We start from the raw sequence: 12,570 nt of genomic DNA, 5'->3' as shown, positions 1-12,570 counted from the left end.
CACCGACTGTACACACGGCAGATTTTCGCCCGATAATTGGCCGATGCCGATTATCGGGCGATAAAAATCTGACGTGTGTACGTAGCTATAGACATATATGTATACATACATAGTTCTTAGACATATATGTATACATACTAATTCCTAATGAATGTCCATTGTGTTTCATTTCAAAGTAAACATTTAAACATGACTTTACTTATCATGGTTCTGCTTAGGCAGGCTTTACAACTATGCATTACAGCAACATATGGCACTGCAGTTGTCTACATATAACTATTACCGGACTTGATGAAAAGTTCACACTACCTGCTAGTAGCAGTGCTAAAAATTTGACTCAGTAGTATGAGTTACAGAATGCTCTAGATCAGTGGTCGCCAACTTTTTCGAGCTTGCGGATCACTAAATCTACAGACTCCGGACTGCGTATGAGTTCTGTGTCACTCAAAGGGGAGGAACATCCCCTGGAGTGATGTCATAATGCCAGAACCCCCCCACTATCCCATTGCAGGTCCAAGCCTGCGATGGGGAAGTGGGCAGGTTGTGTCCCATGCCCTGAGCCTGCCATCCATACAGGAGACGTGGTGAGCGGCCAGAGCCATGAACCACCGCTGGTCTCTGTGCTCTCAAGGCCCTGCTCTAGAGAGACAAACAGGCCAGGATTTTTACATAAATAGAAAAAAAGATAAACCACACCTTATTAAATTTATTTCTGGAGAAAAACTAAAAATGTGTGGGATCCTTCCTCAAAGACTGGAGTTTGACATCCTTGATCTACAATATATTTTGTAGAAATTAGGATTATTTTGCTGAAACTGGGGATCATTTTAATCTATAATTAATGCCAAATACTTTTATCAAATTCTTTTTAAACTCTTGCCTTTTGGATATTATAGGGTCCCAAAAACTACAGATTGGCTTTAGGCAATACAATCAAGTCTCACCTTTGTATCCTCAGCTTGTTACTGTACAGGAGCAGCAACATACAAATGTGATCTTCTATCTGCTCTCTTCTGTTTTCAATACATGTGAATGTGACATCTGATTGGCTCCTAGTTTTGCCCATTTCTCTTACAGTACCATTGCTGCTGCAGGGGAGTATATAAAGTTTATATCAAGTCAAATTCAAATATTTATTTTATGTGAAGCTAAAAAATAAATTTACTGATTAAAAACAAAATTAATAAGTGAATTTATTGATGCTTTTGATGCTATAAGTGTTTACTATACACTACAAGCCCTCCACCACATTATTAAACTGAAAACAAATAATTATTGCTTATGATCGGCTGTTTAAAGCAAACACATATTCATAGACAGAGATGCTCCTAATTTGAATAAATCTCTATGCAAGAAGTAAACCTTAGAAAATGACTAGTAAACAATTTTGTAGCAGAAAGATTATAGAAATGTGCATAAAAATGAAATTTTCTTTATTAAAACATAATACAGTATGATTAATATGAAAATGATTTTTAAACCCGATTTACATATTTTATTTGTAAAATATTCACATTATATAAATCAATAAAATCAACACAATATGTGATATTAGTAGCCTGCATTTGCACATTGCAGCAAAATCTAATTGCCTGTTATATGGGATGATGATAGGTAAGTGAATTAACACTGTGTGCTGAAAAAAAACATATAAAGCCTGCATCTTTATTTTGCATCCATTAGAATTTCTGCTAGGTTTAAATAATAACAGTTAATATATATTACTAGCCATTGCATTTCTTAACACTAGCAGCCTAAGCAAAACTAAATAATGTATTTTATTTTTCCAAAAATATGTTATATACATTGTCCCACTAGTATGAAGTAAAGAAGTATGATTTCAGAAAAAAAAGCAAGGTCTTAATAATGATAACTATGTGTAGTGATTACTTGTTCTAGCTTCTGTAGTGAGCTAAGCACTAATGTGACCCGCTCTATGCCTAATTCTGAGCTTTTAAGTTGAGTCGTGGGGGCAGGAGCAGAGAGGGGGACTCCAGAGAGAACTTGAAGATTAATGGTTTAAGTTTTAATTACTCTAACACTTGGTGAATTGAAGCCTAAACAAAGGAAGATTGATGGTGTGCCTGTATCTGTTGCTCTTTACAGCCTGTATTTAAATTCACCGGAGGCCAAGGCAGAGCTGGTACATGAGAGCGTTGGGAGTCATGGCCTCTATCCAAAATTATTATCGCAGTTAATAATTTCATGTAAATGTATTATCTCATTCACTTTGACGTATTTTGGATTTTACATCCAATAACATCATTAGCAGTACTGCTACTTGGATTACACTTTGTTAGTCAGCAATGGACTAAACTGGTTGATTATGGCCAACATCAATAAAAATTTACATCAGTTAATAGGGATGTAAATGGAAGGATATTAAAATTAGTCTGATGGTATATTATTGGTCAGATCTAAGCAATTTCATTGAATTAGTATGACAAGTAATCCTTTCATAAGTTATTTTTTTAATTTATTTTCATTTTTTTCTCCCAGATCAAAAAGTTCTTGATATGATTTCTTATATTTTAATGTTCTTGAGTAGCTGACCATTAAAATTATAAAATGTACTCCGTTCTAATATAAATTCCTGACAGGGGCTGTACTCTTAGCCAATCAGAACTCTTTGTACTTCGCATGTGAACATGCTTACAGGAAGGGAAAGCACAAGGAGTTACTTTGTATCTGTTTCTTTATTATCCAATCATGCCTGAATAGTGCAAACGGGTGTGTGTAAAAGAAGGGCAAAACTCCACAGAATATTATTTTGACTAGTGTTATTTGTGAAAAGCTGGATGAATATACACTATATAAATACTGTTTATTAATAATAATAACAATAATAATAATATTAACTTCATTACTTCATTAAACTTCTCATCATATATAATTTTCCTATTTAAACATCTTCACAAAGGAAAGATTGTCATCGGAACAAATAGAGGGTGTGAATTTACTCAGAAGGGACAACAATAAAAACCTGAAATGGTATTTAACCATTCCTCATTGTATCCTAAACTAAAAACAAAATGCCTTTAGATACACTTTAACAATTACACACTGATATATATGTATTTTTACCTTTAATGATACTCTTTGCCTAAAACTACATAAGAAAAAATTTATTTCTAAACACAGGTGAAATTCGTAGACTATCAATCATATTCAGTAACCTGGCACTGATGATGGTATAGTAGAGAATCCCAGAATAGAACCAGATTTATCAAAGTTTACTGGGAACAATAGGACTTTTTCTGAAGTTTTGCTTCTGCTTTGCAGCATGAATACTTCAATAAATAATTCCTTTAGGGGATGACATTAAACTATAAAAGAAAGAGATTGGAAAATAGATGAATCTCTATTTTCCCAACTTCACCGATTTTCATCATTTTATTCAGACCCTTATAACAAAAATACCAGTGCTTTTATACTTAAAATTCATGAGCCAGTAGGTAGTGGGGTTGACAAAAAAATGGTTTTAAATGAGATCCTGATTTTTTCTTTTTTATAACCAGATTTTTATATGCATCCTCCATATGACAAACACTTCTGGATGTCCTTTTGTTTTCATAAAGCAGCTTCCTTAATGGGAACAATAATACATGAACCAGGAAAGGTTTTAAGTAGTGGAACAATAGGCAATATCGAGTTCCTTCACTATAAACATGCTGCAAATCCATCACACTGTATTTTACAGTTCATATGTTCGCTGCCCTGTGCACTTTATAATTATAACTACAATCACTTAAAATAAATATTATATGCAGAACAAAAGGTATTTGTAGTACATGTTAAAATCTAGTTACAAGGGTTAATATTCATGGAAAAATCTAAACACTGAAACTGCCCATGCAATATAAAGACAGTTAAAACAAAAGCTTGAAAAAAGTTTAAATGGCTGAATTGTTTTTATATTTAGGGAACAGAACTCTGAAAGTTGTGTACAACAGAAAGCAGACAGAGGGCAAATGAATAGTCATCAGTATTTGCATCACCTCACTACACCTAATCGTTTCTTTATTAAGGACTTATCCTTAAACATATCCTATTCTTTAGTCTCTGTTTGGAGGCAACCATCTACTGTATATACTCAAATGTAAACTGATCTGAATTTAAATACAGAAAAACAACATTGACTTGAGTATAAACAAAAGGCACAAAACGTGATCATCACTGCTAACAGTGATCGGCAAAAATGGTAATAAAATTATTGTAAATACATATGGTAAAGTTTTTTCAGCCTCTTTACAGGTTAAAGTATTTTATACTTTTGAGTTGGTTATGATGGGTCACTTGTTTATAAATGTGCATTATTGTTAGTTAGATGGCCACTAGTAGAGGGAGCTGTGTCCTTATGTAAAAGTGTTACAAATCTCAGATGGCAAGAGTATGTAATAGATTTTAAGCTTTACATGAGGACACAGCAATATCTGGTATTTATATATATACACTCACCTAGTGATCTTAACATGCCAGGAAAAGCACTGGTATTTTTCAGGATGAATGCATCTGACAAATTATAAATTTTTAGTGCTTATATTTATATATGTATAATAAACACTTCTTGATGTTTTATTAAACATCTACTTTATTTTTAGTTCAGGTCCACTTTAAGATAATAAACTGGTATGAAGTCTGTTAACATTCTGTTTCTAATCTGCAATCATATGTGAATTATAGTTCCTAGGCAGGTTTATGTTTCAAATCCAGGCCCTAAGACTCAAGGTCTGATAATATTTGTCAGTATGGGGACGCATGTGCTGGCCTTGTGAAGGCAGCTAATTGAAAGGGGGGACTCCCTCCCTACTGAGTAATAAAGCATTCTGAATACCTGTAATCCACAGTGCCAGAGAGCAAGGCAACTATGGTTGTAGGAGCATAAAGAAATTAGTACTGAAAGGTAAGTGGATACAAAATGAGATTGAGAATGAGAATTGTAACCTTCATGCAGCAACTCCCACAAATCAAACTTTTAGGTCAGTCAGAAGCTTACATTGATTTATGCTCATGACATATTTTATTAACTTTTAACAATTTGTACATGTTTTAAAACTGTACATGTTTTATAACTACGGAAAATTGCAAATTTGAAGGTGTTGTTTCAGAGGTTAAAGAGGTAGGGTGAAAAGTGCAGCAATGTATTTAATATTATTGGTGATAATAGGTAAATATTGATCTAACAAGGTGTATCCCTAACTGAGATTAGGTGACAGTTGTGTAATGATAGCTTTGCAGGATAATCATAAACAAACAACTTGGGAGACAAAGAAATCTAACATACATGAGGGAGAAGGAGTAGCCTTCAGGGTTTTGGTCAGTCACAAAAAATATTGTTTCCTCTGCCAATCACAGCCAGAACATTTTATTTTGTTTTGAATAGAGTGGATAAAGTATTAAGCCTTTGTAGGTTTTTATTGCTAATAATTCACCTACAAGGAAATTTCCTTTACTCCCAATCAGTGATGTGAAATCTTTCCAATAGGAACAGACATAGCAATTACAACTTGTTCTTGTTTGGTAGGGTCTGCATTTTGAATAATATTTTTAATAAAACATGACTTGATTGAGTACCTGATTTATTAAAGCTCTTTAAGACTGCAAAAAATAGTCTATCATGGGTGGACCTGAATGTCTTGACTCTGATGTTGGACTTTGTGCAGCACCCTGCTTTAAAATCTACCACACCTGGGATTTCTACTAAAAATGTAAAATTTTTTTTTCTAAAATCTGCATTTCATTTATATTATTATTTATCAACAATAATGCACCCTTGTTTGGACAAATTTCAGTGAGAAATTTTTGATGTGTTTTTTTTTTTATAAATTACATTGTTGTGGGCTATTATTTCATTATTTTTTATAATTATGATTTATATTTATATTTATTATATTATAATTTATGATTACAATATAATAAATAAATATAATTATTATACCCGAGAGTTAATCCTAAGAATTACAGGCCCACAATATAAACAAAAATGTCTATGCAAAAAAATAGGATCAGGGGCGTGGCTACGAGATGGCGGCGTGAGGAAGCTTTCTTCTGAGCTCCCGCCGGTTCCACTGCACTTCTCAGTCTGGCAGCCTCCGCAGCTGATCTTCTTCCCCTCCAGTCGCATGCCACGAGGCAGGAGAAAGCTGGGTCCCAGGAAAGCGGGTAAGGAGACCATCATAGCCTGCTATTTCACCCCGCAGGGCTCCTCTGCTACACAGCACGTGGCGCCCAATATTGCGTCGGCCAGCACCTCTTCTTCTTCCCTCAGTGTGGGAGCCTCTGTAACAGCTCCTGCAGGCTCCATGTCTCCCTCCCTTGCCACTCCAGGGAGTCCAGCCTTATTTGCAGAAGGCTCTCGGGACTCTGCCTCCCCAGAGCCCAACATTAATAACACAGCACAGCAGATACTTGTCTCCCATGCCATGCTGCAGGAACTTTTTGCTACATTACCCACAAAGAATGATTTGGAAAACATGCTGGCCAAATTGGAAGGCTCCATACGTGCAGATTTGGATGCAGTTAAGCAAAAGGTTTAGGCAGTTGATACTAGAGTAATAGCCGTGGAATCCTCTGCTAATGCTATGCAATCCTCTGTGAGTTCCCTAGAACTTTATATGGGACATGTTAAATCACAACTTACCTCCTTACTGCTCCGCACTGATGACTTGGATAACCGCAGCAGGAGAAATAATGTACGCCTCAGGGGGATCCCTAAGGCTACGGCTAATGCTGACCTACATGCCACTGTGACTACGATCTTTAACATGCTTCTTGACCGCCCCTTAGATACGGCCATTGAAATTGACCGGGTACACAGAGTGCGCAGTGTTCGTGACCGCAGCTCAAATTTACCCAATGATGTACTATTCCGGGTTCACTACTACACTTTAAAGGAGGAGATTATGAGAAAAGCACGGGGACTAGGTCCTGTGGACTTTGACGGTGCCAGTATACAGTTATTGCCGGATGTATCAGCTCAGACCTTGCATATGCGCCGTGTTCTCTGCCCACTTCTGGAATTAATTCGTTCTGCGGGGGCATTTTATAGATGGGGCCATCCATTCCATGTCTTAGTGACAAAAGGAGGAGAGACATTTGCCTTACATCGCCATACACAGCTCCCTGCATTATTCTACATGCTAGGTGTGGACCCCATTGTAATTCCTAATTGGCTGGACTTTCCTTCAGAAGAAGCGGCCTCTCTGCAACGGAACCGCAGGAGGGAATTTCCCCGGAGACCTGGGCGTGTTGCGACACAAGGAGAGAGGATCACACTGGGCCCTACGGCCAATGAACTTGAGTCTCACCCTATTGTGCCTGATACCTATTTGGGTTTGTTGGTTCATCCCCGTGGGAACTGCTGTAAAATATAGTATTACCATTACAGCTGAACTGATTTATGACTTTTGTTTGATGCAATTTCGCTGCTGCTCATATGTTTTTTTTTTGGGGGGGGGGGGGATATTTGCCTTGTTTGCTGAGTACTATGTGCCTGCCCATTGTTGACTTGATTCCTGCGATAATGTTATACCTGTTCTGCAAATGTACCTATATTTTCGCTACCCCCTTTTTGCTGTTTATATGTGGTACATGGTAATGCTTGAATGTGGCGAGTACAATGTTTTCTTACTAGCCTGAGGGCAAGTACTTATGGTGGCTGCTTTTAGGATGTGCTCTGCAAATGCAATCCCTGTCAAAGGATTTGTTTTCCTCCCATTTGACTTCCGTGATGTTATCTGGGAATAGTTAGAGCTATGGGTTTTCATACTGCAGTAATTGCGGCAGTTCTTTGGTGCCTTGGGGGGGTTGCCGGTTGTGGCTCCATCTTGTTTAGCTATTTACATGGCCTTATTTTCTGGATACTGTGGCGGGTCTAGGGACCCACTGTACTACGGATGGTTTGATATGGGGCGGTGGCCACTTGATAATGATTGGCTGCTTTAGTGGTACTGTTCTGGGTCTTTGTAATATGTTGGCCGGGCCGGCAGGCTCCGTACGTGCAGCTTTAGAAGCAGTTCAGCAAAAGGTGTCAGGAGTTGATACTAGAGTGATAACTGTGGATCCTTCTGCTAGTGCTATGTAATCCTCTGTGACCACCCTAGAATTTGATATGGGCCATGTTGAAGTACAGCCTGCCTCGGCGCTAGTGAGAGAGATTTCTAACGTGCGCGCTATGGGGGGACGGCCACATGATGAGGATTGAATGCTTTACCTGTGCTGCTTTGTGCCTTCTTGCCCAGTGAAGCTCAGGGCTCTTGCTATGGTAGATGCAAAAGCACTCTTGTCCATAATATAGGTTTGTTTATTATTAATATTGGTCCACGGTGGGCGGTGTCCCAGACTTCAAATAGCCTAATGGGTCTACCCCCAGGGTGGAGCGATGGATGCTATTTGAGCCTGATTGCTTCTTACTACTGGCGGCGTTGAGGGCGCCGATGGCCGTGGACTACTCTGAATTAATGATTGTATATGGGTCTGTACATAACTATATGTTCCATGTATGCTTTTAGGAATAGATATGCTACCCTAGTTGGTTTCGTCCGTGTTTTCGATTTACCTGGGGAAGCAATGTTGATTCATTCTTATATTGTTTTTATCTGAGTCTGCAATATAGGCGGATTTGGGAATGTTAGTTCATAAAATAGTTGCGGTGGAGGCTGGTGGAGCCATGCCTCTGTCGAGTTCCACTACCCCCACTAGTTTGCTCCTCACCCTGGTGGTTTGGAGCTAGGTACTGATTAGTATTATACTACCTGGTGGGCTTTGGCTGTTCGACCGGAGCATTTTCCACCTCCCTATCTCTATTTATTCCTTCTCTTCTTCCCTTCCCTTCCCTTCTTCTTCTTTCTTTTACTCCCTTGTATCAGTTTCTCTCCTCCCTCCCCCCTTCCTTTTTTTTTTTTTATAGCAGTGGAAGCATAGGATAGTTGATAGAATACTCCAGCGCCTACATGTCATTAAAAATTACATCTATTAATGCTAAAGGTCTTAATTCCCCGACCAAACGCTCAGTGGTGTTGAATTCCCTCAATAGCTCAAAATGTCATATAGCGTTTATACAGGAAACGCATTTCCGCCACGATAAGATACCTTCACTTAGGAACCGTTGATTTCAGACACAGTACTATGGCTCATCCCCAGACTCTAAGTCCAAGGGTGTTAGCATATTGATTGATAAATCCCTCACTTGGACGTTAGTTACTTTGAAGATAGACCCAGAGGGGCGATACCTCCTAGTTAAGGGGAGGATCCACACTAGATTGTTTACCCTGGTTCCCTGGTTAATCTGTACCTCCCTAATACTAACCAAGTGTCTTTTTTGGAGGAGTTTCTGGAGGTTGCTGATGTGTTTGCGGAGGGAGTTTTGGTAGTGGGGGGCTATTTTAACGGAGCATTGGACCCGACCCACGATGTTTCTAGGGGGGCTTCCCACCTCCATTGTTCTGTCTTACGGCGCCTGAAAAGCCTCTTACACCTTCATCAGCTAACTGATATATGGAGACTACAGCACCCTAGTGAGCGTGACTACACTTTCTATTCTCTTGTCCACAAAACTTACTCGCGTATAGATTTTTTTCTGGTTAAACATGATGCAATCCCACAAGTACAAAAGCAGCTGCTTCAAGATCTGTACGCTCTGGAGACTAGATATAAACGTGGCCACTCCCCGGATATAGAGGCACAATTAGTGGAATTGAGAGGGAGAATAAGTATGCAGTTCTGTTTTCAAGCAAAGTCCCAACTGGACAAATGCAGGGCGTTCTTCTATGAATATAATAACAAATGTGGGAAAGCATTAGCGCGTGCCATAAGAGTCAAAAGGGCCCGCACTTTTATCCCTTGTATCCGGTCGAGTGCTAGTACCCTTCTGCATCGTTCTCAGAATATAGCTGATGCCTTTCAGGTATTCTACTCCTCGCTTTATAACTTGAGGGGAAACCCTGAGACGGGTTCCTTAGACGCAGTTAGAACGAATATACAGGAATACTTAGCAGCCTCCGGTATCCCTAAGATTCCGGAAGAGGCTCTGACAGCTTTGGATGCTCCTATTACTTCAGCGGAGTTACAGGCAGCTGTTACAAAAGCCCCCACGGGTAAGGTCCCAGGCCCCGATGGGTTTACCCTAGCCTATTATAAGCGTTTCTTCCTCAACTCTATGGCCCCTTTTTGACGGCCTTCAACGCACTTTCTCAGGAACACCCGCTACCTGCTGACTCCTTTAGGGCCCATATCACAGTCATCCTGAAACCAGACAAAGATGCTACGTTGTGTGCAAACTATCGCCCGATATCACTATTGAATTGTGATACTAAGCTTTTTTCTAGCATTTTGGCGAGAAGGCTAACACCTGTCCTTCACCGCCTTATTCATTCCGACCAGAGTGGTTTCCTCCCATTTAGGGAGGCAAGGGATAACACTACTCTCATGCTAAACTTGATCCACCATGTGACTGTACACAAAATTCCTTCAATGATCTTCTCGGCAGACGCCCAAAAAGCATTCGATCGCGTGAACTGGACATATATGCACCAAGTCCTTAATTTTATAGGCATTCCTAGTATGCTATTTACGTGGATACAGGCCCTCTATAGAAACCCTACCGCTTCTGTTCGAGTCAATGGACTTCTTTCCTGTCCACTCTCTATTGCAAATGGCACAGGACAGGGATGCCCATTGTCTCCCTTACTCTTTATTCTGCTCCTTGAACCCTTACTGGGCCATATTCGCAAGAATTCAGATAATAAGGGTGTTAGGGTAGGTTCCATTGATCACAAAGTGGCTGCATATGCGGACAATCTTCTCTTTTATATTACTGATCCCCAGGTGACCCTTCCCAACTTGCTATTAGAATTGCGTCGATATGCTCAGCTCTCTGACTATAAAATCAATCTTCAAAAATCAGAGGTATTGGACATTAACTTACCGCCTGAGACACAGAAAGCGTTAGCACCCTGCTTCCCGTTTAAATGGGCTCGAGGTTTTGTCAGATACCTGGGCACTAATATCCCTGCTGACCTTAGAAGAGTAGTAGAACTGAACTTTGTACCACTACTTAACGTCATACGCAGTAATCTCCAGCGATGGCGACAACAGACCTTTTCTTGGTTTGGCCGGTGCAATATCTTAAAAATGAATATCATGCCACGTCTTCTCTACTTACTGCAAACCTGTACGTATTCCTCTTCATTTGCTGCATAAAATTCGCTCTGAATTCTTGAGATTTGTGTGGAACACTGAAACACCTCATCTTAACAAATGTATTCTTCGACTTCCAAAGGATCAAGGGGGGATGGCTTTTCCAGACCCAATACTGTACCACAGGGCGGTACATCTGACCCGTTTAGTAGATTGGTGTAGACATGCCAGCTTTAAGGGATGGGTGACCCTGGAGGACGCGCAGTCCCTATAATGTTAAGTGTAGCGGCATGGTCCCCAGTTGAGGACAGGGTTGCCCTACGCCGACACCCTCTGATAGGTGAGATGCTTAGAGTGGTGGCGAGGTATTTCCGCACGGAAGGGATTACTGTGTTCCCCTCCCCTATTTCCCCCATCCTAGGACAAGTTTCCGACTAGCAGGGGAGACCCGGTATATAGGATCTGGATTGAGAACGGTGTTTATCGTGCTTTCCATTTCCTACATCATTCCCTTTGGTCCACTACGGACCAGCTTCAAGTAGACCACTCCCTTCCAAGTCTGGATAACTGGAGGACAATACAGTTTCAACATTTTATTAGGTCACCGCCTCCGGCACAGGATTTCGGCTGCCCCCTAGACGTGCTAGAGAGTTTATGTGTAAATGGCGATCCCTTGGGAGGAGTGCTTTCTCATACGTATAAAATACAACTAACAGCCCAGGACCCCTCAACGCCATATTTTATTGCTAAATGGGAGAGAGATCTAGGTGTTAAATTTACCAAAGATCAAATAGAGTGTATGTTATATTACGGGCACAAAGCCTCTATCAGCAATCGTTATCAGGAGACTAATTACAAAGTGCTTACCAGGTGGTATAGAACCCCTGATCAGCTGGCAAAACTCTTTACACACACTAGCTCAGAGTGTTGGCGATGTGGACAACAAGTAGGTACGTTGTTACACATATTTTGGACCTGCCCTAGTTTAGCTGCATTCTGGGCGGTTGTTGCTGATATTGTGCAAAGGCTGACAGAAGTGTCGATACTGGATAAACCGGAGCTTGTTTTGCTTCATGTATCAGCAATGTCGAGGAAATGCTATAAAAGTTCGCTGCTGCGACATTTGTTAAATGCAGCCAAGGCTTGCATCCCCCCACTATGGAGACAAAATGCTCCCCCTACTGTGCAGCAATGGTTGACCAGGGTAAATGATATTCAATATATGGAGGAGCTTGTGAGTGCAGGGAACCGTTCTACACGTAGACCTATACGTACCTGGTATTATTGGGACAAATTTAAGACCACTGCAGATTATTTGCGGCTGCTCCGCCCACTACCACCAGACTACGGCGCATCCACTGTTTATCATTTGTATATACTGGTTTGAGTTATGTAACTGTCTGTTTTTATTGGTTGATAATAAAAAATAAATAA

This window comes from Pyxicephalus adspersus, chromosome 1 (genome assembly GCF_032062135.1).
Source record: "Pyxicephalus adspersus chromosome 1, UCB_Pads_2.0, whole genome shotgun sequence".
NCBI lineage: Eukaryota > Metazoa > Chordata > Amphibia > Anura > Pyxicephalidae > Pyxicephalus > Pyxicephalus adspersus.
The sequence above is the reverse complement of the archived record's forward strand: the minus strand, read 5'-3'. Positions refer to the sequence as shown.